This window comes from Dipodomys merriami, unplaced genomic scaffold (assembly GCF_024711535.1).
Source record: "Dipodomys merriami isolate MVZ:Mamm:240054 unplaced genomic scaffold, mDipMer1.0.p SCAF_804, whole genome shotgun sequence".
In the NCBI taxonomy this organism is placed as follows: Eukaryota; Metazoa; Chordata; class Mammalia; order Rodentia; family Heteromyidae; genus Dipodomys; species Dipodomys merriami.
The window spans coordinates 156,356-168,350 of record NW_027206407.1 but is presented as its reverse complement, the minus strand read 5'-3'; positions in this window follow the sequence as shown (position 1 = coordinate 168,350).

The following is an 11,995-nucleotide window of genomic DNA, read 5'->3' as shown; positions in this document are numbered from 1 at the left end:
TTGGTTAATCTTTGTCCCACCATTTCTGTGATTTCTCTTCGTTCCCCAAATCAAATTAATTTAGGTATAAGACAAAGGGTACGGAAATCAAAAACAGTGACTACAGGGAATAAACCAAGGGGGAAAAGTAAATAGAAATAACTAAAATCAGTTCACCATACAATTATATTGTATCCATTTCTTGGAGCTCATTTCAATAAGCATCATTTTCTATGGTGATATGCATATAAGTATTGAGCTATTGTGCTCTTTTCTAAGAATATCCTAGATATATTCTAGTTTTTCCAAATGGGTGAAAACATGTAGCTTATGATTTTTGGGGTCTGGCTTTTTTGACTTATTATGTTTTCCAAATCTTTCCTTTTCCTTAGAAATGGGGCAAGGTCATTCTTTCTAACGGAAGCATAGAATTTTCTTGTGAATGTATATGACATTTTTTTGACCGATTCATCTACTGAGGGGCATCTGTTTTGGTTTCATATCTTAGCTATGGTAAATAATGCTACATTAGACATAGATTTGATAGTAGCGTTAGTGTGGCTTTGTTTGTGGTCATTTGGTAAATACCCAGGAGTGGGATTGCTGGGTCATAGGGGAGCTCTTCTGAGAAACATGTACACTTCTTTATGGAATATTTGAGCAAGCTTACATTTCCACAAATTGTGTAGTAATGTACCTTTTTGGCCATATCCCCACCAGCCCAGCATCTGTTATTATTAATTTTCTTCATAATGGTCATCTAACTGGGGTGAGGTGGAATCTCAGTGTTGCTTTGATTTGCATTTCTATGGCCAGAAATGTTGCATATTTCTTCATGTGTCTATTGGCAATTCATATTTCTTCTTCAGAGAGGTCTCTCTTTAAATCTTAACCCACTTATAAATAGGGTTGTTGGGTTTTGATTATTTGTTGTTTTGGGGAGATAGCTTTTGGGGATCTAAATATATTTGAGATATGAGGCCATTGTCTGTTCCAGAGCAAGAAAAGATCTTCTCCCAATCTGTGGGCTTTTTATTTATCTTTCTATCTATATAAATTCTCAGTCGGATTTGGTAAGGGTCTGTCAATTCTGTTAATTTATTGAAAGAACCAACTCTGTTTTGTTGATCTTTTTATGTTTTATTTTGTCTTTATTTAGGTATTTCTGATTTAATTTTTTTTGGTAGTTCGTAGGGCTTGAACACTGGTCTTGGGCACTGTCCCTGTGCTCTTCACCTCAAGGCGAGAGTGTTACCGTTTGAGCCACAGTGCCACTTCCAGGTTTATATTGGTTTATTGGAAAGTCTCAAGGACTTTCCTGCCAGGGCTGGATTTGACCCTCGATCCTCAGATCTCAGCCTCCTGAGTAACTAGGATTACAGGCGTGAGCCACAACCTGTGTGCGTCTCTGATTTAGTTCTTTTTTTTTTGTTGTTTCTGTCTACTGCTTTGGGTTTGGACTTGTTCCTGTTTTCAAGAAGTTTGAGGTATAGAATTAAAATACAGACTTGAGGTTTCCCCAATTGCTTGATGTAGGCACTCAGAGGTATACATTTTCCTATATGTATTGCATTTAATATGTCCCAGAGGAGTTGGTATTTTGTGTGTTCAATTTGTTAATTTTCAGAAACTTTCAGATTTTCATTATAATGTATTCAGTGCCCCACTGGTCATTCAGTAATGTGTTGTTCAGTCTTCATGTGTTTGAGAATTTTATTTTTGCTTTAGCTGTTTAATTCTAAGTTTATTCTGTTGTGCTCTGACATGATTTGGCAAGTCAATTTATTTTTCTTTCATTTTGAATAGAATTTCTATGTAACATAAGATATGTTCTATTTTGAAGACTCTTCCAAGAGCTGCTGAGAAGAATGTTTCTATTGATGCTGAATGTGTATTCTGTAGATGTCTGTTAGGGCTAGGCAGTCAAGGTAGTTATTTAGGCCTGCAGTTTCTTGGTTGAGTTTTTCCTGGGTGACCTATCCAAGGATAACAATGATGTGTTGAGATGTGTTTTTAGGTTAAGTAGTATTTGGTTGATGAATTGGGGGTGCTCCAGGATTCAGGGAATTGATGTTTAGACTTTTTATATCCTCCTAATGGAGAGTTGCTTTTATCAATATATAATGTCTCTTCCTCCTAATTTTAATTTGAATTCTATTTTATCTCATGTTAGTAATTCTACTGTGGCCTGTTTATTGTGTCCATTTGCTTGAAATTTTTCCTTCCAGCCTTTCAGTTTGAGTATGTGTTTGTTTTTGTCAATAAAATATGTCTCCTGTAGATACTAGATGGTAGTAGATAGTATCTAATCTATGTCTTCTATTTGGAAATTTAAGTCCAATGATACTCAGAGTTAAGACTTTGAAATATTTGATACATCCTGCTGTGTTATGCACCTGTTGTTAGGAGCTGTGCCTCATGTACTCTTAATATGTTTACCTTGTTCTCTGGTAGGGAGCATTCTATGTAACCAGTTCCTGTTCTTCTTGATCTTCTCTATGTAGGATATATTTGATTAACTTCTATCCTGCTGATTTGGTGGAGATACATTTTTTCAAGTTTTCTTTGTCTTTAAATATTTTTATATATACTATTAATATAAAGGATAGTTTGGCTTGGTACCGTATTCACAGTTGGTAGTTGTTTGCCTTTAACGTTTGTCATACATCATGCCAGGCTCTCCTTTTTACCATATCAGCTAAGAAATCTGTATTTATTCTGACTCTATATCTTTTATAAATAATCCGTCTTTTGCCAGGTGTTGATTTGATCTTCTGTTGTGATTTCTTTTTCTGGATTTAGGTTTTTGTCTAGACCATTAAATGTAGGAGAAGAGATCAGTTGTGGTGAGATGTTGTCATGTTAATACTTGTGGTTACAATGACAGTTTGGACTGTCCAGTGGTAAGGTGAATTGAGTCTGTGTTTAGATGTGACTGTCTCTGTTCATGATTTATTTCCCATGTGGCCCTTTGTTTCCACACTGCAGTTGTGCTTTTGAATATGTTGACCAACAGAGTCACAGCCTGTCTGGGTAACTTCTCATTTCTGTTTTCTTGTGAAGACAATATAAAATCTGCTTCTGAATTTTATATCTATATATAATTATAGCTGACTTGGTGTGAACCACTAGATTTGGAGTATCTTCTAGGACTCTCAATATCTGTTTCATTAGAGAGAGCTAGGTCAATTTTCTGTTGTTATTCTTTCATTGTTTTTCCTCTTCCTCAGGTTTATTTATTTATATTGTGGATTTTTTTCACATAATTTATGATTTGTGATGGTTGTATTAGATTATTTTTGTTTTTATATTTGTGTTACTTTGAAATAGTGATTTCATGCTTGTATGAAGAGACAGTAATAATACGAAATATGAAGAGCCTAAGGCTTAAAGAGGTACAATGAAGGCCTAAGTAACTCCATTACAGGCTAGCAACCATCTTGTGAGGTATGAATTATTAAAATAACCATGGGTTTGACCAAGAAATGACACAAAAAGAAAAACAATTCCTGGACAACTGAGACATAAATGATCCTTGGGAAAGACACAGGAATTTTCTCCAGATGCATTGACCAAAGACTGGGTGGCCATACAGGACACAGTGACCCAGTGGCCAGACAATTCCCATCAATAACACATCCATAATAATATTAACCAATCACATATGTATAGCGTAGTTTGCTTAAAATGTTAACCAATCATGTAATTTCTCATGTAAAACTTCCTTAAAGTTGTTTGTTGAATACTATATTAAAAAAAACTGTGTTTATTCTATGCTCGGGGCTTCTTAGCATCACCGGTTACTGAGTGGGTGGAGGATCAACCTCGAGCTTGCAAATAAATGACTCCTTTGTTATTTGCATTGGTCGTGGTCTCTGGTGGTCTTGTGGGGTCTCGAGTCCAGGTAAAACAAATAGGGGCTCATCTGGGATCTCCCTCATAAGCTCACCCAGACAACTGATCAGGGAATAGTAAAGAACAGCCAGTAAGTTTTGTAACTGTGATATTTGTGTAGTTTTCAGGTTGGGTCTTGGAGTTGTCAAGAAATCATGGCGGACGTGCTATAAGGTAGCCAACGGGACCAGTGGGAGATGTCCCCCAGATGCCCGGGGAAGGTAAACTATTCACTAGTGCGGACACTTGGGCCCATCTGTAGTTCTGAACTGTCTGCTTGGTAGTTTACAGGGCAGTCTGTCCACTAGTGCGGACATTTGTGATGTTTCCTGTCTTTAGTCTGGCAATTTCTGTCTGACAGTCTACCACCCAGTCTATCACCTGCATGCTGTTAATGTGTCTTCTCTTAAAATCTGTGTGTCTGTCTGTATTGTGGCTTTCGTGGAACATTTCCTCTTTCATATTCATCCTGACACAGATGCCTGGAAACCCTGTTTGCCTCCATGTAAAATTGTTATTCTTTGTTCAGTTTCTTGTCCAACAATCATTACTTTCTCTTTCAGAATCTCTAGTCTTCTGCCTCGAAGGATGAAATTTGGCTTAGAAAGTTGGCCCACTTGAAGCAAAGCTAGAGTCGGGTAGTCTTTTACCCAATTACACTGCTGAAACATCACCAAGTGTCTCCGTCTACCTCTTTGGGATCCTAAACAGGCCAGCGAATCCACACTTTTCTCCTTGGGACACTCTGAGTTGTGGTTTTATCCTAAATCCCCGAAATTTTGTGACATTTGTAATTGCCTTCCTCCTTTTTTCTTGTCTTTTGTGTGGATTGATATACGCTGAAATGAATCATAACCAAAGTACACATCTTACCTTTCTGACAGATACTTTTAAAGATGTTAAGGAAAGAGCTAACAATTTAGGTGTTGAAGTTAAAAAAGAAAAATTACTTACTTTGTGCAAGTCAGAGTGGCCTACTTTTGAGGATGGATGCCCGCCCCCAAAGAACTTTTAATCTAAACACCATTTGGGAGGTTAAATGTAGGGCTTTTCTCCCAGGAAGTGCAAGCCACCCCAATCAGATTCTCTATATTTTAGTTTGGCAGAATTTGGTGCAGGAACTTCCAAAGTGTCTGTTGCCCTTTCTACCCCTTTCTGTCGATAAAAACAAGATTTTAGCATTAGAAAAGGTTGTGTCAACTACCCCCTCAGCCTCCTTATATGCCATTTTACAGGAAGGGAGTGAAGATCTTCTCTTATTGGACTCTGATCTCCTCCCATACCCTTCACTGCTGCCTCCTCCACCCCTCATGGAGGAAGGGGAGGCAGCAAGAGATGAGGAGCAAGGAGCCAGCAGCAACTTGGAAGGGTCAGCAGGAAGAACTCGTGATAGCATTCAGGGAGCTGCCAGCCTGAGACTCCCTGCTACCACCATAATGCTGCTGTTCAGAGAAATTGGGCCTCCGGACAAAAACAGAGACCGCCGACTTCAGTAGCCCTTTCCACGAGTGACTTATATAATTGGAAAACACAAAATGCAAAATTTTCAGATAATTCCAAGGATTTGATTTATCTCCTAGATAATGTAATGTTCATGTGTCAGCTGACCAGGGATGATTGCCAGCAGTTACTTCGGGTCTTGTTCCACACAGAAGAAAGAAAAAGGATTCAAACTGAGGCTAGGAAACTGGTTCTGGGGCATGACGGGTAGCCTACTGCTAAGCCTGATTTCACCAATGCATCTTTTCCATTAACCAGGCCTCCAAATGATGGTTTGGACTACAACACGGCAGAACATAGGGGGAGAATAAGGGTCTATCACCAGACTCTAATGGCGGATCTCAAGGCAGTAGCCTGCAAACATACCAATTTAGCTAAAGTTTACATGGCCTTACAGGGAAGGAAACCCTACAATGCCCAAATAGTCAAGGTCTACACAGACATTAGTGGACTTACTGCAAAGAAATATTGCATTAGGTCAAAGAATGTGCTAAGAAAGGGAAACTGAACAAAGCAGTGGCAGCCCCATAGAACCTCGACACTAATGGCTAACAGTACTGCTAATAATGAATAGGGATGTCAGGGTTCAATTCCCCTCCCTGAACTCAGGGTAGCACTGAGAGTGGATGGGACTCCAGTAAAATTTCTAGTGGATAAATGGACCCAATACTCTGCTTAAATAAAGCCCCAAGGAAAAGCCTCAAATAAAATCTCTTGGGTAATGGGCTAGTATGTAGCTCAGTGGCAAAGTGCTTGCCTAGCAAGTACAACATCCTGGGTTCGATCCCCAGTACCAAAAAAAAAAGACAAAAAATACAGTTAAAAAACTCCAAACAACAACAAAAACCTCTTGGGTGCAAGAAGTAATGTTAATTAAACAATACTCATGGACCACCGAAAGAACAGTGGACCTGGGGATGGGATGAGTGTCCCACTCATTCTTTGTTATTCCATAAAGCCCTTATCCCTTTTTGGGAAGAGACTTGTTAACCGAGGTCAGGGAACAGATTCACTTATATCCAGAAGGCCCCCAGGTGGAGGATGCTCAAGGAAGACCAATACACGTATTGACTCAGGGCCTGGAAGATGAGGACTGGTTGCTTCAACCATCCTAGACTCCTGACCAAGAAATCACCTATTGGCTGGAATGGTATCCAGAAGCTTGGGCAGAGACTGGCGGAGTGGGACTAGCGAAACATAGACCAGCAATCTTCATCAAAGTAAAATCAGGGGTGGACCCAGTTTGACAATACGCAATGTCCATGGAGGCACAGGGGGAATTACACCCCACATTAGGTGTCTGCTAGACCTGGGTGTATTGTGACCCTGCCAGTCAGAGTGGAACACTCCCCTGCTACCAGTCTGCAAGCCCAAATCAAATGAATAGAAGCCAGTACAGGACTTCAGGTAAGTACATAAAAGGGTAATGGACAATCACCCTACCATACCCAACACCTACACTCTCCTGAGCACCCTGCCTCAATATAGGCAGTGATACATTGTATTAGATTTAAAGATGCCTTTTTCAGCCTACCCTTGGTGCCCAAAAGTCAAGATCCCTTTGCATTTGAGTGGACAGATGTCAAAGGAGGTGTCAATGGATCTGGACAAGACTCATTCAAGGATTCAAAAACTCACCAACACTCTTTGATGAAGCTCTGCATGAGGACTTGGGTGAGTTTAGGGGAATCCACCCTGGTCTGACTTTGTTGCAATATGTGGGTGACTTATTAACTGCCGGTGAAACTGAAAGAGAATGCATCCATGGAACAGAAGATTTATCCCAGATATTGGGAAACCTTGGTTAATGAGCATGGGCCAAGAAAGCATAAACCTGCAAATCAGAGGTAATTTACCTGGGCTATTTATTGAAATGGGGGCAGCGATGTCTCACCAAAGTCAGAAAAGAAACTGTCCTTCAAAATTCCAACACGACGGTCACAGCACCAAGTAAGGGAGTTTTTGGGTTCTGCCACCTTTTGCCATCTGTGGATCCAAGGGTTTGCAGAGCTGGCTAAACCTCTTTACGAGGAGAAGCAACTGTTTCAATGGACAGAGGAAGCTGAATGAGCCTTTGAACAGATAAAAACTGCCTTATTATAAGCTCCAGTGTTGGGACTCCCTGATGCCAGTAAACCTTTTTACTTATATGTGGATGAACATAATGGAATAGCAAAAGGAGTCCTAACCCAATATTTGGGCCCGTGGAGAAAACCAGTAGCCTACTTGTTAAAGAAATTAGACTCAGTAACAGTAGGATGACCACCATGTCTGAGAATGATAGCGGCTACTGTTCTGTTGGTAAAATACACAGATATACTAACCATGGGACAAGAACTGTATGTGACCACCCCCTCACACTATTGAGGGTGTGTTAAAGCAACCACCAGATTGGTGGCTCAGCAATACCCAACTAACCCATTACCAAGGAATGCTACTCAACCCTCTCAGAATCAATTTCCAGGCTCCCTCGGTTCTCCACCGGGAAATGCTTCTACCAGATCAGGATCTAAACATGCCACTACATAACTGCTCAGAAATCCTGGCACAAGTCCATAACATCCAAGAGGACTCAAGGGTCCAGCCATTGCTGGATGCTGAACTCGTGTGGTTTACAGATGAAAGCATCTTTATTCATCAGGGAGAGTTATGTGGGAGTGGCAGTAGTGACTGAGACTGATGTGGTCTGGGATGAACCTCTACCAGTAGCCATATCAACCCAGAGAAACAAGTTAATAGCCCTGACCCAAGCTCTAACACTGGGAAAGGACAAAATGCTAACTGTGTACACTGACAGTCCGTATGCATTTGCAACGGCTCATGTACACAGAGCTATTTACAAAGAAAGATGATTACTGACATCTGAAGGAAAAACCATCAAAAATAAAGATGGAATCTTGGCTTTAATTACTGTTCTTTGGCTGCCTAAGTTAGCCATTGTTCATTGCCCTAGACATCAAAAACCTAAAGATGCTGTGAGTAAAGGCAGTACCCTGGCCTACAGAATAGCCCAGGAGGTGGCATTACAAAGCCACTCTATAATTATGATTAAAACCCAGACCCTATTACGAGAACTCTTTAGGATACTCCAATATACACCACAGAGGACTTGAAATGGATTGATCAACTGCCCATGGCACAATGCCTAAATGGTTGGTGGAGAGATTTTAGGAGCAACATTATTTTACTAGAGCAGTTAGGGAGTAAAGTACTGCTTAAGTTGCATTGAAGCACCCATATGAGTGCAAAGAAGATGCAAGAACTGGTGAGAAATACTGGACTTTGGATCAAAAATAACCCTGCTAAAATAGAACAGATTGTCAGGGACTGTAAGGCATGTCAACTGACAAATGCAAGGAAGAACTAAACAGAAACAGGCAGTCAAATCAGAGGAGATAGACCAGGAACTTACTGGGAGGTGGACTTCCAACTTGGCAAGTATGGATATAAATATCTGCTAGTTTTCATAGATGGGTAGAATCCTTTACTACAAAGCACGAAACTGCAGAGGTAGTGGCTAAGAAGTTACTAGAAGAGATCTTTCCCGGGTTTGGCATCCTTATTATGATAGGATAAGATAATGGACCAGCTTTCATGTCCAAGGTAAGTCAGAGAATTGCAAGTGCTCTTGGGACAGATTGGAAATTGCATTGCACTTATAGACCCCAAAGTTCAGGAAAGATGGAAATGTTGCATAGAACTCTAAAAGAGTCCCTGACCAAATTGACCATGGATACTGGCGGTGACTGAGTAACTCTCCTTCCCTTTGCCTTATACAGGGTATGCAACTCCCCTTTTAAAATTGGTCTTTCCCCTTATGGAATTGTATTTGGACTGCCCCTTCCACAATTCCTAACTTGTCACAACAGTTGCTTAGAAAACATGATGACTCTGAACTTTTGTTCTCCCTCAGGGCCCTACAGAGGGCCAACCTTGATGTCTGGCCCAGACTGAGGGCGCTATACAAGTCGGGCCCTCCACCAATCCCATATCACTTCCACCCCGGTGACTGGGTCTTGGTGAAAAGACACTGACAGGAAAACTTGGAGCCGAGGTAGAAAGGACCTTATGTGGTCATCTTCACTACACCAACAGCCCTCAAAGTCGACGGCATTGCTACCTGGATACACCATTCACATGCGAAGCCTGAAGATTCCATAGCGGATCTCGTTGAGGACCCAGATTGGCAAGTCTCATGCTCCAAAGACAATCCTTTAAAGCTCAAATTCAGTTGTAAAAAGACAGTCACGAATTGGTTATTGATGTATAACTTACTTGGAAATTGTATTAGCATAGTAGTAAGTGCAGGCAATCCCCCCACCCATAAATTGGACATGGATTGTTAGTAATCAGGTAATGGGTAAATGTGTCCCTTTGGCCATGAAAGAGGGATCATCCCTATGGTTCCCAGACAAGCTCACATTTAACTTGTGTCAGTTTGCTGATGGAGTATGGGAAGGACCTAGGCTTATGAAATGTAGAGGGAGACACTGGTATATATGCCCAGGGAAAAGAAGGACTAGTAATTTTGGAGGACAAGAGGACTTTTACTGTAAGAGCTGGGACTGGAAAACAAGTACTTCAGGAAAATGGAAAGGAATGGGAGGAGACCTTGTTAAGTTTACCAAATCAGAACGTGCAGCCATCCAGTTTAATGGACTGCCTGTACAAAACAAATTAGGGTCTTCCAGGATTCTGATGCCAGATTGTAATTTCGGTTCACAGACAAGGGCAAACAAGCCCTAGGATGGGAATCAGGAAAGAATTGGGGACAAAGATTGTACAGGGGAGAGACACATGATGGCATTCTCATAAACATACAAGCATTTGCCACAGCCAATTATTCCCCTTCAGCGATGGGACCAACACAGTTTTAAAACCAGTCTCTGCTGTAAAACTCAAAGTAGACAACAAGAAAGAGCCCTGGGTTGTAGTGACCCCATCTCCTCCGAAAAAGGGAGACCCCTTTAGGGAGAGAATCCCATTGCCAGAGGATTCCCTATGGCAGCTGTTGGTTCAAACTTACATTGTGATCAATCAGATCCATCCTGATATTACAAGTTCTTCTTGGATGTGTTATGATATGAGACCTCCATTTTATGTGGGTATTGCAGTGGTACAGAATGTAACAAATGCTAAAAACAACTAAATCATGTACGTGGGACAAAAGGAAGCAAAACTTACTCTATAGGACAAGGGTTATGTGTGGGACGAGTACCAACTAACTTACTCACTTATGTAATCAGACCCAAGAATGGATTCCAGTGGAAGGTTATCTATTACCTCCCCAAGATGCTTGGTGGGTATGTTCAACTGGCCTAACTTCCTGTGTCCACTTAGAAGTATTTTAGGACTAACAGTGTTTGTGTCATGGTACAAAATATCGACTTCTCTACCATTTTCATGTAGATAAGATGATAAAGATGTCTGCAGCAAGCTACTGTCCCAGAAAACCTAAAAGAGAAATAATAACAGCAGTAACAACGGGGCCCTAGTAGGCTTAGCTGGACTAGGAACTGGGGTGGCATCCCTAATTACTCAGAGAACATCTTACACTAGCCTTCGTGCTGCTATAGATGAGGATAATAAAAACCTGGAAAGCTGTATAGGCTACCTTCAAAAATCACAGGACTCCTTAGCCGAGGTAGTGTTGCAAAACAGATAGGGGCTGGACTTAATTTTCTTACAACAAGGAGGCCTATGTCCTGCCCTCGGGGAAGAATGCTGCTTCTACCTTAATCATTCCGGAGTTGTAAAAGAATCTTTAGCTAAAGTAAGAGAGGCACCAGCAAAACGAAAAAGAGAAAGAGAATAACAAGAAGGATGGTTTGAATCATGGTTAATTATTCCCCTTGGATAACCACCTTAATATCCACTCTGTTGGGCCCCATTATCATTCTGGTACTTGTGTTCACAGTAGGGCCTTGCATTGTAAATCTACTAGTGATGTTTGTTAAGGAACGTGTAACACCATGCAGATGATGGTATTGATAACACAATATCAACTGATTCCTGACAAAAGACATAGTGCAGGTCCATAAGGACCATGATTTGCCCTTAAGGTGACCATTAGAAAGGAGGAAATGAAGAGCCTAAAGCTTAAAGAGGCACAAAGAAGGCCTAAGTAACTCCAATACAAGCTAGCAACCATCTTGTGAGGTATGAATTATTAAAATAACCATGAGTTTAACCAAGAAATGACATAAAAAGAAAAACAATTCCCGGACAATTGAGATATAAATACTCCTTGGGAAAGCCACAGAAATTTTCTCGAGATGCATTGACCAAACACTGGGTGGCCATGCAGGACACGGTGACCCAGTGGCCAGACAATTCCCGTCAATAACATGTCAATAATGATATTAGCCAATCACATACGTATAGCTTAGTTTGCTTAAAATGTTAATCAATCATGGAATTTCTAATGTAAAGCTTCCTTAAAGTTTTTTGTTCAATAGTATAAAAACTGTGCTGATTCTATGCTCGGGACCTCTTAGCGTCACTGGTTACTGAGTGTGTGGAGGACCAACATCAAATTTGCAAATAAACGACTATTGTTATTTGCATTGGTCGAGGTCTCTGGTGGTCTTCAGGGGGTCTCGAGTCCAGGTACAACAAATGT